Consider the following 16,859-nt stretch of genomic DNA (forward strand, 5'->3'; position numbering starts at 1 on the left):
AATACCTTGGTGACGTTTCGGTGACATCGTACTTTTATAATATATAAAAGTACATCTAATCTGGAAACCTAGCAGCTTGGTGACATTTTTAACAATTAAAAATCTCATCCATTTAGGAAGCTAATGGAGGCACCCTGGAAGACACACACACACACACACACACACACACACAAATGCCTTTCTAAAGGCTTGCCAGTTACTACAGAATATTCAGGTGGTACATGTGGCTGTGATCAAAAGCGATCTAACTCAAGGGGTGTTTGGGGTGCCATGCCCATCAGAGCAATGGTGCATAAATCATTGCCATCAGAGCAATGGAGTGAACCAGAGCCATCAGAGCAATGGAGTGTGAACCATAGCCATCAGAGCAATGGTGTGTGAAGACTGGGTGGATGTGAAATATGTATCAGCGTCCCACGTATGACATTCAGATAAGTGCTGGTGCCCTGATTAACGAGCAACACATCGGCCCAGACTATACTCAATTCAACAAGTCCGACACCATCAGGAATGACATCAGTGCCTTAGGTGTTGATGACCCCACAGATATGGTGCCAGGCAGGGTGAAAATGGCATATAGTCCGATTGTTTGTTGTACCCAGGGGTTATGGCCTCAAAAGCGTCCTCTCAGGTACATCCAACACCCACACGGCACATAATAAACATTTGTGATAAAAATTACTAAAATCAAAATTGAAAATACATTATTCAATGGAAAAAGATATAAAAAAAACAACCACGTGATTGTCACACGCAAGGGCCGAGTGCATGTGATTGCCGGAACGTCCTCCCTTTGTGACATCTCGCCGTTCACCTTACGTGCCAGTTGTGGGTTCGCGCAGTACAACCTAGGGCCAGGGCATCACATTTAAGACCCCTTCTTAGCGACCCCCTCGTAAGAAGACCATCCCCACACAACTACCAAGCATGGCGAGACGACATCAATTTGACAGAAACTGGGAGGCTATGTATGTGTGGGCTATTCTAAGTACCCAACCATCCAGACCTCACACGAAGAGAGACAGTGAGAGAGAGGTAAAGGGGAGGGAGGGGGGGACATGACTCAGCCAGGGAAAACACCTGATATTCAGTCAGCTAAACGGTACGGTAAACCATACCATGTCTGGGCTTGGCAAATTTTTACGGCCGGACACCCACTCCTGACACCAACCCTCCCCAATTCATCCGGGCTTGGGACCGGCATTGAGTTGAGCCGGCATCCTCCTGGGATCAAACGCAACTCAATGGCTGGGTTAAAAGGTTACATACTCCTTCTAATTTAACTTGGCCTAAAACTGCCATCTACCCATGATTCCCTGCAAGGTTAACAAGCACCTGTCATCTGGTGTACGGATTATTTTTTATATTTTTCCTCCCTCTGTTCTGTTATTTTATAATCATCATCATTGGGACCTCCTTGCCCACCCAGGGCAGGGTGAGGAGTAGAAATGTCCAGACAGCCCAAATTTGTCCAATCCAATGGGCCACGCTTCCATTCACTCATCATTCAAGCCCACGGAATCCTGGCTGTATCGGATAATTATGCAAAAACATTCAACATGTTCTGTGGCTTCACATAGCCTAAACATATCCAATAGTCAATCTGGACACTGTCACATTAAAAAAAGGGTTGCCAATTCCCTGATCATGCACTTCTCACAATATTCACCTTCTGCTTGGCCTACCTCGCCTCCTCCCTCCTTCAAATTCATCCAGCCAGCTCGATCTCTTGTCAGGTCCCTAGCCTCACCAACTTCCATACCTCTCTTCCTCACACACTTATCCACCATATCCCTCCACCTTCTCCTTGGCCTACCTCTCCTCCTCCGTCCTTTAAATTCACTCAGGTTAACCTTTTTCACCACTCTATTGTTATCCATTCTCTCCACATGACCATACCATCTCAGTACACTCTCTTCGATTCTGGTGTCCACAAACTTCCTCACTCTGCGACTTTCATCTATCTATCTATCTATTGCCAGACGCCTCAATCCCGTTTGGGGTGGCCACAAACAAATCGCCTCCAAGTCGCCCTGTCCCCCGCCATTTCACTCCCCTGCTCCCAGCTCACACCCCCCTCTCTCATATACCTCTCCACCCCATCCCTCCATCTCATCCTCGGCCTCCCCCTCCCTCTTTCCCCCTCCACCTCACTCACATACACTCTCTTCGTCAGTCTTTCATGAATCACATTATTTCGTATCCTATCCACTCTCTGTACTCCATATACATATACAAGACAACAGCAATAATAATGCAAATATATCAATGGAAATTACAACAGGAAAAAATCTACATGAGTAATCAGAAAAATCGCACATCACAAAACAACAACAATAATAATAATAAATAATAATAATAACCATCTTCTGTGTACCTCTCACAATAAATCATCACATAATACACCAAGATTATCTTCACATATATCCTACTAATCTCCATTCACTTCTCAAACATTAGTAAGCATAACAGTGTGCGCAAAATACCTCTAAGTTCCTTGTCTTGTACAGCCTCTCTCCTGTCTTCCAAGCATCCTCGTTTCGTTTCGTTTTTAAAGGCCCCAACATGCTTGCATGTGTCGGCCTTGGTCACCTAATGGCGGCTCTCCACGCTGCACGACCCATTGCAGCCTCCCTGTTCAGTCCCTTAACCCTAAGGTCACACTTAAAGACCTCGTCCCATGTCTTTCTCGGTCTACCCCTCATAACCCCACCCCCAATATTAACACTTCTCACCTTCCTCACCCAATTATCATCCCTCATCCTCCTACTGTCTTTTTGTGTGTTCTTCTCTTCCATTCTTTTTTCCTTGTCTCGTACAGTCCTACATGTTTTCCTTATATCCTACGTCCTGTCCTGTTTTCCTGCCATCCTCCTTTCCTCCTGTTTTCTTGACCTTCTAGCCTCCTTCACCCTCCTCCTCCCCTAAAACCCCAGTTATTATCCTGCTGTCTTCCCTTTTTTCTACACTCCCTTCTCCTTCCAGTCCTTGTATACTTTCCATTCACTACATCCTTACCTCCGTGCCTTCCTACACTCCTCCTGCCAGTCTTCTTTGCTCCTGTTTTCCTACCCTTCCTCCTCCTCTTCTTGAGTCTCTCTCTCATTGGCTTCTCGGTTCCTCTGCCCTTATCCTTTTCGTCTCCCTGGTCTCCACCCTTCCTCCGTACTGTCTTCCTTTTCTTCATCCATCTTCTTTGTCTCTTGCTCCTTCCTTCTTCCTGTCTTAGCATCTTACTCTTTTCTTACCTTCCACATCTCCTAGAAGAGAACGGGATAAAGAGTAACTTACTGGACGAAATTTGAAACGACTTAAAAACGATCAATAAATAACTATACTGTTTTTACACTAACTTGGCTGAGATATTTGTCCTTTGCAGCATATTTCACACAGCTTAATGATAGAAAAAGACAATTCTACGGCTCTACATCCATTCCATAGCACTTCTTCGTGACTGGCACCGTATTCTTGGGTTAATCTCTCGTTAAAACCCAGTATTCAAGGCGGAGATGTGACACTTTTAGGACAAGTTATGGTACAAAGGGTATAATCACTTAAATACCCTATCCATACTCACCTTTTTATTACCTCCATTAACTGATTTCACAATAGCTGAATAGATAAGCTGTACAAAGTAGGTCAAAGGTGGAATTAGAGATGGGGACTTAACAACTTTCTTAGACTTCACCTCACAATAGCACCAATTATATCCTCAATCAATCCTAATTTCCACTTACTTATAATTACCAGTAAACAGGAACGTGTTCATAAAATAGCTGCAACTAGAAATAACTTAAAATCTATCTATTCCTGTCAATAATTTATCACAAAACACCAATTTCTTTACCATACTCTCATCCTCTTTATCCCTATTATATAACTTATTTAACATGAATAACAGAAAAAGGTGAATAAAGAGGCTGTAACAAGGTAGAAAAATGGATCAGGATATCAAGATAACTTTCATCACCTCACAGTAACACAATTTCATCTTAAAACATAAAAATTCCCTTAACATTTATATCCTAGTTATCTCCATTTGCTTATCTAACACTAGCAGGCATATTATTGTACATAAATTACCCGCAAGAAGTCAATATATACAGACTTATAGGTGGATAATTATCTACACTTTCTTACATTTATTCTCGTAAAAACACGAAGATTTCCTTAACTGAAATCTAAGAGTGTTTCCCAAACTTTAACATCTGCCGGAACGCTTCTCAATCGCTGTTGCTTCTTGGCGCGCGCGGGAAAACACACGCAATCGCTGTCGCTTCTTGGCGCGCGCGGGAAAACACACAATTTGTCGCTTCTTGGCGCGCGCGGGAAAACACACACACACACACACACACACACTTAATGATGTGAATCAACTGAAAATCATTGCATAGCTTCGTCATTCTTACAGTCTTCAGTGTGATGTATGGGCTTGCTTTTGGTGACAGACTATCTGAAAGGATGCTTCTTAGTTGCAGGCGCTTTATCAGGTTCTGCTTCCAACTTGTGTATTTGTTTTTAGTGGCAATATAGCGTGAGAAACCAGCTTCACACCTATACGGTGTTGCAAATGGCATCAGATGTTTCATTGCTCGTTTTGTAATATCAGGATACTCGTGCAAGAGCTTTGCCCAAAAGGTATGCAGCGAGTCTTTATCAAATGTTGTTCTGAGCGTTTGATCTATTAAAATTTCAATCAGCTGCTAATTTTCCTTCACAGACAGGGTTTGTCCTATTACAGAACCAGAATCCATAAATGGACAGAGGGTCTGCCTGCCTGAGAAATTATTCCCTCAAAGTATTACTTAATTGCTTTAAATGGTGAACAATGCATTCTCCTGAACTTCCATCCAACTGCAAGGAATGTTTAGTCAGGAACAGATGAAGAGTTGGAAAACATTCACTTTGTTTTGCCTTTGCACAATCAACCTAAAAGTTTACTTTGAGAAGATTCAATTTTGTCCTGAACCTTCAGTATGTCACATCTGAGCCTTGCAATGACAAGTGCAGTTCATTTAGTTTTAAAAACATCTGTACAGTAAGATAGCCGTTTCACTGACCAGACTTCGTCACTATTTAACAGAGAAAAGCTGTTTCCTGTAAGAAAGATCACTCATCTTTCGTATCACACACACGTGAAAGAATTTTGCCGCGGGATAACCAGCGCACCTCCGTGTGCAGTAACTAAGCACTATGACTGGGCCCCATCTCCTAGCAGAGCCGTACGCAGCTGCGAATTTCGTGGTCTAGCTCTGATGAAATTTACCACCTTGAATACCTCATCCAGCATAACTTTAGTTCGCATGGCATCCTCATTACTGCAAGTGCACGTCTATTAAGGCAAGTGTCTGCCTGATGGAGCAACGTTTCTAATAAGAGCCAAAACACCTTTTACTGGGCCTGTCATTGCTTTTGCACCATCAGTGCAAACGGCTGTTATCTAATTATACTAAGTAGATAAACGTAAGTCAATTACCTGTATCCTGTATATGGGAAGGAAGGGAACTGGTGCGGTGCAGCATCCTTGCCGGGACGAAATACAGGTTTCTCCCTTCAGATGGGGACGTAACCTGAAAAGCAGTCAACAATTTTACACCATAAAACAATAAAACTTCCTGACCATTCTAACCTCTAAACAATATTAACTTGTCTAAATTTAACAAGTGCAATAATGTAGCTAACTTGGTTGAAAATGGTTGAAATCAAAGCCAAGTACGTGGGACGCCGGCCTCTTTGGCATCTGTTCACGTGAGACGCCGGCCTCTTAGGCGTCTGTTCATCCATCACCATTTACCATCTCAAAACACCAATAACCCTTATGATACCTCATTCAAAGTTATCTCTATTACCTTTACTAAAACTAGTAACAAGAATAAAGGGGGCAAAACATGTGTAAGTAGTCAAAAACTTGAATTAGGACGGATACTTACGAAGCCAATTCTTCGGCGTCCCCAGCCCCCAATCTCATCAATTATCTGAAAAGCGTCACCATTAAACTATTTCCCTACCATACCCACCTCCAAGTGATCACCAATAGCCTACCTAAAATCAGTAAATAAAGTAATGCTTGCAAATTAACTGTGACTAATAAAAGAAGGTGAATTAAAGTCGGATGCTTACCACGCTGTCCTGCTCTCTCAAAATGGCGTCGGGATCTGCTTGGCATTCATAAAATGTCCATTAGCAACTTACTATTAACCGAAAAAGACTTGTTTGGTCCAATTTTTTCCAGTTTAATATTTCCCTACCTTGGTTGCAGTGAAAGAAAAAATAAAAAAAATAAAACATTCTTATCCACGCGCACCTGCTGAATTTTGGCGCCAACCCGCCGATTTCAAAAGCTCAAAGTTTGCTTTACTCATTTCACTTTAAACAGCCCAAAACTGCCATCTGTATATCTAGACCGATGAGTCTCAGTTTTCTGGTGAAGACCCTCTGTCCACTTGCTGAATTTCACCAATTTTGTGTGGAGACCACAGCTGAGACGGGTACTCCAGTTTAGGGAGGACCAGGGTCTTCCAAATTGGTAATAGATGATCATTCTTACATTTTTTTTTTCTTTAATCTAACGTAATTCTCAGGATGATAATTCTTGCATTTTTCTTATCTAATGTAACAATCTACGCTAATCTACCATTAACAACCCACACTAATCTAACGTAACTGAACCTACACTAATCTGACATAACCCTTTCGCTGCGCTTTATGACTATAGTCCTATGAATTAGTCCCTTTCACTTCAGAATACGAGTGTAGTCGACGGACATCAGGAAACGATTTGAACTGACCGCGGTTTACTGCCACGGCGTCCATTTCGTGCGCCCTCAGACGGGTGGTGCTTAGTATGACTGGCGAGGATGAGGTTGCGACCATTTGCTCGTGGCTACAATGGTATTTTGTGTGTTGTGTAGCCGACTCAAGCTGCATGCAAGAAGATAATGAGTAATCGAGGAAGAAGAGACACAACGCCAAGGAGGAGGGAGGCAGGAAATGAAGAAAATATGGAACCCACACAAAGTAGGAGGGACAACATCACGGGATCAGATGACTCCGAGAAAGACGTGGATATCTGTGGAAAGCTGCCACAAAAAGGTGAGAGGTGGCCAGTATGGCTTAAAATGTGATAATTGCAGGACATGGATTCATAATGGAAGTCAAGGTGTCTGTTGAAGAATATAGGATGCTGGACCGGAGTGGTGACAAAGCCATATGGTATTGCATGAGATGTAATACCAAGGTAAAGGAGGAAATGGAAGTTTTGAAGGAGAGGTTTAGTGCATTAGAACATATAGTGGATGAAATATATGGAAATGCAAAAGAAAGTCTAGTCAAACAGGTTACTGAAACAGTACTTGAGATTGTTAGAGAGGAAGAACACTGAAAAAAGTAGGCTAAATAACCTGGTACTGTGTGGAGTAATAGAATCAGACAAGGAACAGGGGCATGAACAAAGAGACGATGACATAGAGAGGTGTAAAGAAGTGTTCATAACAGGGACTGGTGTGACAGATGTAGGGATAGAAGCAGCAATAAGAATAGGGTATTTTCGATTGACGTCACAAACATTTGTGACGTCATCATCCTGGTGCATTGTGAGTTTGCAAGAACTAAAATTGTATTTGGAGGAAGTGGAAGCATCTATGAATTAATGTGGGTGGAAAGGAGGGTAGTGGGGTAAAAGGTTTAGTCAATAAGGTGGAAGTTTAGGGGAGAGAGCTTGTGGAAGTAGTGGAAATTGAGCTGGGAAGTAGGGTGGTGAGTTGGAAATGCATTTTTTGGCTGGCTGTGAGCTGGAGAAATGGGTGCATGTAGAGGTAGGGAAATGTGCTAAAAGGTGATGAATGGGAATAAAAGGGAGAAATGAATGGGTGGATAAGGTAATTGGAAAAGTGAGGTGGCTGGCTTGGTGTTGTGTGGTGATTTTGGGTTCGGGTTTTTCAAGATCTGAATTTATGGTGGGTGGAAGGTGCTGTAGGATTAATGAATAGGAATGTAGTGCAGAAAAAAGTGTACCAGGAAAGGAAAAGAATGGTAGATGAAGAGAAGGTTATGTTGGGGTTACGATTGTGTGTGTGTTGTGGGAATGGTGAGCTTGAAAAAGCATTTTTTATTTTTTAGACCTGTGGCAGGGTGTTGGCTGCTTGTAGTGGTGGGAGAATAGGTAGAATGGGTAGTAATAAAGGTAAAAAAGATTAGAAAAGGTGGAAGAGTGCAGTAGGATGAGTATTTGGCTGAAATGGGGTAGAATGGGTACTGTCGATTCATGGGTTCGGGTTATTGGCAGGAAACTAAAGTTGTTGTGGTGGGGGACAGAAGCATTTGTAAATATTGTTGAATGAATGGAGGGGTGGGACAGGTGGTGGTGCACCCAAAAAGGTGATAGTTGAGGGGAAGGATGTGTAACTGTTATGGAGAATTGGATTTTGTGTTCAGAAATGCCAACTACTGTAAGATAAGAATCATGAATATAAAAACAAATACTGAACTACTATCTAATAACTATAGAAACCACATAATACAGTAGAAGTCCTATTTTTCGGCATCTATGGGACCAGGCTAGTGCCGAAAAATCAAAATTGCCGAATTATCAAAAACCCTACCCACTCAATACCTTATATGTTTTGGTGAACACTATCATCACCACTCATATCATTACAAATGTGCTTGGAGAGAGTACTGTATACTGTTTGATACTGTACAATACTGTAATGAATACAGTACTATACATGAATATGAAAAATAAAGAAATTAGTGAACATACTGTATATAAATGTAATGGTACAGTAGGCCTACAAGTTCACATGCACTTACCTAAACTTATAGTAGGTTCCTTAATTACATATGTACAATAGAAGGGGTTGATTGGACTCTGCTACTGCTGGAAGAAGTCCCCAGCAGTAGAAGGTCCTGCAACAGGCTCTAAGGACTCATGGAGAATTTCAAGACTGACGAAAAATCGGAAAATCTGCTGAATGATCAGAGATTTTCGTAAATGGGACTATTTCTCAAAACTGCCGAAATGTCAGATTTGCGGGGAATTGGATGCCGAAGAATTGGACTTTTACTGTAATATTGTTTGTGTTTTGATATGAATAATATCCAAACAAAAATAATCTTCACCTTGACCAGCTTTGCAGTCACAGTGTGCTGTTACTACCACACCATCATGTGACGTCATGAATGTAGTGCTGCCTACTTCTTCCTTAGCCATTATCATTCATTTTCTGTGCCTGCCCTCCTCTTTTCCTATATTTCCCATCTTTCCTGTCACTTCTTGTTGCTCTTCTTTCCTTTACAGGTGGCTTTACATTGAGTGACAAGCCAAATGGTTTCCTGTAAGCCAAGAAACCATTTACAACACTGGGTGGCAACCATATAACCAACCCATACGTTCTCCCTACGTGTCAACAAGTGGGTTGGTGGAGGGTTAGTGCCCCTCCCCGTAAAACCAATAACTCAAAGTCAAATGGCCACCCCTTACAGGATTATGGTGTCTGGCAATAGATAGATAGATAGACCATTCAGACCTAGCTGTCTCTGATTGTGTACGACACTACGGCAAAACGATGATCTGTATTTAACGATCTTTGTTCGGTAAAAGCCATGACACCTGGGAAATTGCCGAACAGCATGGTGTTTTGCTTTAATGAACTATCGGCTTTAACATCAGGGGTCTGGTACCAGTTAGTTCATTAAATCGAGGGTGTGCAGCACTGTATACAGTATATATATACTGTATACCATCTTCATCATCCTGTATACAGTAGAACCCCGGAATTCGTACACAATTCTTTCCTGGAGGCTGTACGAGTTGCGAATTGTTTGAAAACCGAATCATTTTTTTCCATAAGAAACAATGTATTTTGCATTAATCTGTACATAAAACCTTTAAAATAAAGACATATACCCTGTAGATTATATACATAAAAATTTCACTGCATCTTACCAGTCCTGAGGAGAGCTGATGGCTTAAGTGGATGCATATGGAGAGGAGGAGGAGGGGTTTTAGTTTTTGGAAGGGGAGTCACCTTCCATGAAAACTGTAGGAAACTGCCCTTCTGGTGTTTTTTCTCTTTTCTGTCTCTTTGGACGAGGAGATGCTTGGGGCTGGGGAGATGCTTGGGGTTGGGGCATTTCTGTTCTCACTGCTTTCCTTTTAGCTCCAGCTGACTCACTGATCTTCTTAGGGCCCATGATTATGTACATTTTTCTAACGAAAATATGTAATTTGTCACAGTGTTTAATGGAGCTTGTATGACTGATGCATAGCTGTCGGAAGACAAAGCGAGGAAGGACACTAACCAGCTTGTGGTAAGCACAGGCTGGTCTACAGTATGTCTGCCATAACTTAGCTTCTTTCCACTTCATTGCAAAGTAAGACAGTATACGTAACTAAGGTTGTACAGCCCTTCCATAGCACTTCTTTGTAACTAGCACCATAATCTAGTGTTAATCTCTTGTTACAGCTTATTTTTCTATAACAGCAATAGTATGGTTCTACACCATTTCCATAGCACTTTATTATGACTTGCTCCATATTCAATTGTTAATCTCATGATACTGATCAAAATGCAAGATGGAGATGGCAGTTTTAGGCCAAGATAAGATAGGCAGAATACATATAGGCCTGGTTAGAGTGAATAAGCAAAGTTGCACTGAGTAAGAATAACAAAAGTTCATAATTCTATCACCTTTGTACTTATTATTTCCTTGTTTCTGGATCCTACATAACCCTGTCTTTAAGTGGAAAAAAGGGCCAAGAAGATGGTAATGATGATTGTGATTTTAATGGTGATGATGATGCTGATGTTTCTCCCTAAAGAGAATAATATATGAGAATAATAATTTCTTTCTGATCACCTTTAGCATCTTCCAATATCTTTAGCATCTTCCAGTACTGTATGATAGACAGCATATGAATATTGCCATTTGATTATGGTCTCGTCAGCTTAGGAGACTTCCTGGTACTCATACTCATTTATTTAATTTGCACAGTACATTACACTCAAATATACAGTGGTATTGTAATAACCGAACTGAAACTTAACAAATTAATCACTGGTCTGACCAAGATTCGATCTCAGACCCTCGTGCTTGATACACGCACACGTTACCACTGAGCCAAAGACAGGGTCCCCTCTTTGCATCTAGGCAGTGCGGGCTTTTATACACCCTGTTACAGTATGTCATTCATGTCTTTATTATTGATGTATACTGCTTACATAACATAAAGAATATTGATGTCTTTTTTTCAAAAGTGAACTAGTAAGGAAGAGGTGCTAAAAGGCATCCCAAGCTGATAATACAGTACTGCCCTTGTGGCCACAGTCTTGTGGGCTTAAGAGACTTTTTGACATCTCTGTCAGCCTAATGTTCTCTTTTATGTTTTATAATTTTAATATGGATATTGTTTGCATACAAGGCAGTGTGAAGATGCTCTGTTTAGCTGTTAGTTATACCATAAAATTATTCCCTTGTACAAAGGAAAAGGGGAAAAAGAAGTGTGTGGTAATCATAGGGGCATTTGTCTTCTTAGTATAATAGGAAAAGTGTATGGTAGGATACTTATAGACAGAGTTAGAGAAAGAACAGGGAAATTATGAGAGAGGGGGGTGTGAGTTGGGAGCGGGGCAGTGAAATGGCGGGGGACAGGGCGACTTGGAGGCGATTTGTTTTTGGCCACCCTAAACGGGATTGAGGCGTCTGGCAATAGATAGATAGATAGATTTCTGTAAATCACAGAGTTAATCAAGTAAGTAATGACAATCCTGCATATAACCAGAGTTTGCAGATGTATGTCATTGTGTTGTAAGTGTACAGTATAGCACTGTACTATGTTTTTTGGCTTAATTTTTCCAGTTGGATACAATATTTTGTATATATGCTGTACAGTATATCAGGCATGTTTAATTATGAATGACTGTGTATGACAAGACTTATGTAACTACCCTGTACTGGTGTGTGACAAGAAAAAGATGTTGATCAGTAGTTACGGTACCAGCTTTTCCTCTTAACACCTTTGGTCAGGTGACATTTTTATTGTATTCTTGCTAAAACTAGACAAATTTATTAATGCAGCATATTTTAACCTTTGGCAAAGGGCTGAAGGTATACGTTGTTTGCCTTCCACTGTGAAAAAGTGTTGCCTTGGCTAAATAACATCATCTAGGGCTAGCAGAAACATAAAGTACATCACTGGAGTGAAAGTGTTAATAGGTAATGATATTATTGCAGGTTGTGGATGATGGTGAGCCTGACCGTCTGTATAGCGTAATTGATGTGGAGTGCCGAGGACATGACCCAGCGGTGCTACCATCATACCTCACCTTCCTCTCCACCGCTGCATCTCACCTCGGAAGTACAGTTCAGGACATGTTAGTTCAACCTACTTTTTGTCTTATTAACCATATGTGACACATCAGGCTTTAAATATGAGATGTAGTTGGGGTTTATTGCATACAGAATACCATTCAAGTGTGAGTGATATAATGACTCTTGCTTTAATTATCTAAATTAATTAGCCCATCCCAGGCCCCTGTGCTCCTGATGGGGGAGGAGAAGATTGCATAACAGAGACATAGGTGGGTGGAGGGTTGGTCTTACTACTTTTCCACCCCTCTCTTGGCATCTCCTCATTCCAAGTGTTCCATAGCATCTCCAATTTCATATCATTTATAATTCATTGCAGCTTCTCCATCCATCCATTATGTTAAGGATCATACCTTACCCTAGCCATGTGGGAAAAAGGTCAGTCATCATCATCATCCGGACCTCCTTTCCCACCCTAGGGCAGAGTGCACAGTAACAACGTCCAGACAGGCCAAATTTGCCCGATCCAATGGGCCACGCTTCGATTCGCTCACCATTCAAGCCCCCGATATCCTGGCTCTATCTGATATGTCAAAAACATTATGTAAATGAACTACGTCATATGTGCTTAAGTTGCAAAAATATCAGTGCAGTTTTTTTTAAGCAATCCTTTGGTGAACATAAAAAGTTGATAAATACCAACTTCCATGAATAACATCCAAAGAAACACTGGAGAATGAGGAAGCAAAACTCAGAGCCCCTAAACACACACATTCTCTCTCTCTCTCTCTCTCTCTCTCTCTCTCTCTCTCTCTCTCTTTATGTCCCCATTGTCTTGACACTGTGACCCTCTTTTACTTATGCTCATTCTATCTATTTGCCAGACACCATAATCCCCTAAAGGGTGGCCATTTGACACTGAGTTAGTTGTTTTACAGGGAGGGGCACCAACCCTCCACCAACCCACTTGTTGACACGTAGGGAGCACGTATGGTTTGGTTATATGGTTACCACCCAGCGTTGTAAATGGTTTCTTGGCTTACAGGAAACCATTTGGCTTGTCACTCAATGTAAAGCCACCTGTAAAGGAAAGAAAAGGCATAAGAAGTGACAGGAAAGATAGGAGAAACAGGAAGAGAGGAGGGCAGGCACAGAAAAAGAATGATAAAAGCTAAGGAAGTAAGCAGCACTACATCAAGTGAGTGGATGATGGTCGCCACCACCTACCTTCCTGTTAATCATAAGGTCACTTCATTGTCTTCCACCCCAAGCCTCATTTATACGTAACCTTTCCATATGGCTTCGTCCTTTTATAGTTTGTTCTTGTTACCTTCAGATGGTTTTATTCAACATGGTAAACATATCTCTACCAACCCCCATCCTAAATCTTGCCCTAGCTGAATGTAAATGTCTTTAGGCAGAAGAAATACTGTAATACAAACAATATGTAATCGTAGAGACTTGGTGACTAATTTTTACACACCTTCATTGTCTTTGTAACATTTTCTGGGTAGTGGATAAAGGTTGTTAGCTAAAGATAGGCAGTAGATTAGTCTTATACCTACCTTATTCAGTAGCATTGTAATTGTGGCAGTATCACCATCATTTTAGAGCAGTTTTTTTGCATTCACATAGGGTGGGAAAATGTTTAAGAAGGCTGTTGCATCTGTTTTGTGCCAAGGAGAAAGAAATCTTGAGGTAGAATTATAGGCATAAATATTGATACATTTCAATACTATAAATCAGTAGGATAAATAATGAGGTTAGTGAACAGTGAGTTTTAAAACCCAGTGGTGCAATCTGTGGTGCCCAGCAAAGTTTCAGAATGTTATGGTGGGGTCACCTAACCATTTGACGAAAGAGTGAAGTGGTAATTTCATCTGCAGTTGTACATTCTCCCCTTACATGGTATAAGAGGAATGAGGTTGTTCAAAGCACAGGTGTTGGGTGGTGAGCGTGTCGTATCTCTCAAAGGGGGAGGGGGCACAGTACTTCCAAACTCCTACTCTCACCTCTTTTGGTAGCTTCTTGTGAAACATGTGGAATTCATTGGTGGCATTTAGTCTCCTTTATCCCTAGGTTAAAAAAAAAAGTTTCAGTAATTACAGACTTGAAAACTCAGCTTCTCCCCACCAAGGCTGTAAGCCATAAGACAAAAGTTGAATCCTCTGTGTTGTTGTTGTTGTTGTTGTGAACTTGTGACCCCAGGTTTATCTGAATGTGATCTGGGTGGACTGTAGATTGAAACTGGATTTCTCTTACAGTTCACCATCCTCTTTTAGGGGGATTGGGATGGAGTTGAGAATGTTTGAATAACCAGGCAGTTTTTGCTATGTCAGTTCCACCATGTGAAGGTATCCAGCTGCAGGATCAAGCCTCCCTGTTTAACTGAAATATAGTTTAAGAAATATCTGTATGCCTTTCCACAAGTAACTCTATAGCCCAATAGAGAAAAATATAAATCAGTATAAAAGCTTATATCTTTCACAGAGCTTGGCCCACAAAGCACATAAAACGGTGGACATTACTGAAGTCGGTGCACATCCACAAGAAACACCGAGTGCAGTATGAAGCCAGAACCCATTTCCTCACTTTATCACTCCCGCGCCTCACACAGTCTACTGCTACACCTACCTTGAGTATATCCAGCGTAATCTTCCAGAGGGTGTCGCTATGAAAGTTACCAGGGTGAGAACCATTTAAGCGTATTGTTGAAATGTGAATGTTTGATGAATGAAAGCCAGGGTGGTTGTGAACATTGTGCATCTGAGCTGAAGGTCAGGAATCATTATGCAATAAGTCCCCATTCCCCCACCCCTACCAGGTCCAAGTAAATTACATCTGGTGGTGCAATTAGTAGAGTGCCCTGGTCAGAGCATATTGTGGCATATGCTGTGGTTGAAGTCCAGGAGATGGCCAGGGGTTTTTCTGTCATGTTGAGGCACCAGGGGCTCTGGTCTGAATTAATGGTAGCCTAATCTCAGGTCCCTACACTTGGATGAAGGCAAAATGGGATTTGTCATTTTCTTCTAGTCGTGGGGGGATTATGATTGAAGAGTTGAGAGGAAGGATGGGACTGGAGTGCATTGGTGTTGTGATGAGGAGGGATGGATTGAGATGGTTTGGGCATGGGGAGTGGATGGAGAATGACAGTTGGGTGGGGAAGGTGAGAAGAGTGAACATCTGATGTAGGGTTGTAAGAGGCAGACCGAAAAAGACCGGGGATGAGGTAATTGAGTGTGACCCCAGGGATAAGGGACTGCATAGCGAGGCACTACCCAACCCAACATTATAAATGGTTTCTTGGTTCACAAGAAACCATTTGGCCTGTCACGTAGTGTAGAGAGACCCGAAGGCAGTACATCACTGAGTGAGTGGATGATGGGTGCTCCCATCTGTTGTGTAAGAAAATATTATTTGGTAATGAAATTGCTGGGCATTGGAGTGCATAGCTATGGAGTGTCAGGTGCCATGTCATGAACTTTAGAGTTATGAAGTGAAGCCAGTAAACAATACATACCAGAGTGCACTAAATTAGCAGAATCATTTCTAATGCATGAGTGAAGTGCTTACTCTAACTTGTGCATACAGCCATACTTTGTATGGTTTGTTACTAACATCAGTGTATTGGATTGCAGTCAAGTAATTTATTTTTATTGCTGACATTGCCTAATATTGAATAGTTTTTGCTTTGCTAATGAGTGTATCATCCACAGCATGAACTCCAGAAGCTTCCCCAACATGTCAAACCATCATCAGAAGTGTCGGTTTGATCATCAGACGCCTGCATCATCACTGCTTCATCAGTAGGTTAGTAATGTATATATAGTTGTTGTTGTTTTAGTCCTTCATCCTGTCATGTTTTCAACTTTGGCCATTGCCCTTTTGCCTAACTGGTAACCACTATGTTCAGACAGTTTTGTGGATTTAGTAGATTGTATTGTACAAGATTACATAATGTAATTTGTGCTGAAGTACAGGTACTCAGCAAAAGCAGTAAAGGCTTTTGAGCATTTATGAGCAGAGGTGTGTGTAGGTGGTTGTGAGATTTACTGGGCCCCATTCGACTTGGCTTACATCAGGCAGCATGAAAGTCAATGAAGGACACTACAGATTTGTTTCCCACTAGTCAAAACAAATTCCACATAGCCCAACCTCAGAACTGGTGGGAGAATTGGCATGTAATGAATACTGTAGACTTGTTTTCCGTAAGCCAGACCTAATTCAGTGCAGTCCAGCCTCGCAGTGGATGTGGGGCTTTGCATGTAAAGGAAAGACTGGATATGGTACCTTTTATTTGTCACTGAAAAAGAGAATCACAAAAGTTGAACACACATAAAGTACTCTATGCCAGTATAAAAACGTGCATCATATGAACTAAGCAAATGACGTGAAAAATAATGCTGTTTTAAACAGTGATGTTTTTCATCTTTGCCATTTCCATCATGACTTCTTGATAAGTACAAATTTTCAGATTACCAGAACTTTTCTGCCTAGCCCCGGGCTCCTGCGCTCCTCATGGAGCAATGTAGGATTGGATGATGGATGGA

General features: G+C 41.5%; 1 pseudogene; it reads left to right on the forward strand.

Annotated features, from left to right (window-relative positions):
- Positions 1-401: 401 nt before the first annotated feature.
- Positions 402-16,082, forward strand: LOC145389526 (small ribosomal subunit protein uS10m-like; annotated as a pseudogene).
- The last annotated feature ends 777 nt before the right edge of the window (positions 16,083-16,859 follow it).

Source organism: Coenobita brevimanus, unplaced genomic scaffold, assembly GCF_032717465.1.
Source record: "Coenobita brevimanus isolate Jiangsu-jjx unplaced genomic scaffold, ASM3271746v2 jjx.HiC_scaffold_1222, whole genome shotgun sequence".
Lineage (NCBI taxonomy): Eukaryota > Metazoa > Arthropoda > Malacostraca > Decapoda > Coenobitidae > Coenobita > Coenobita brevimanus.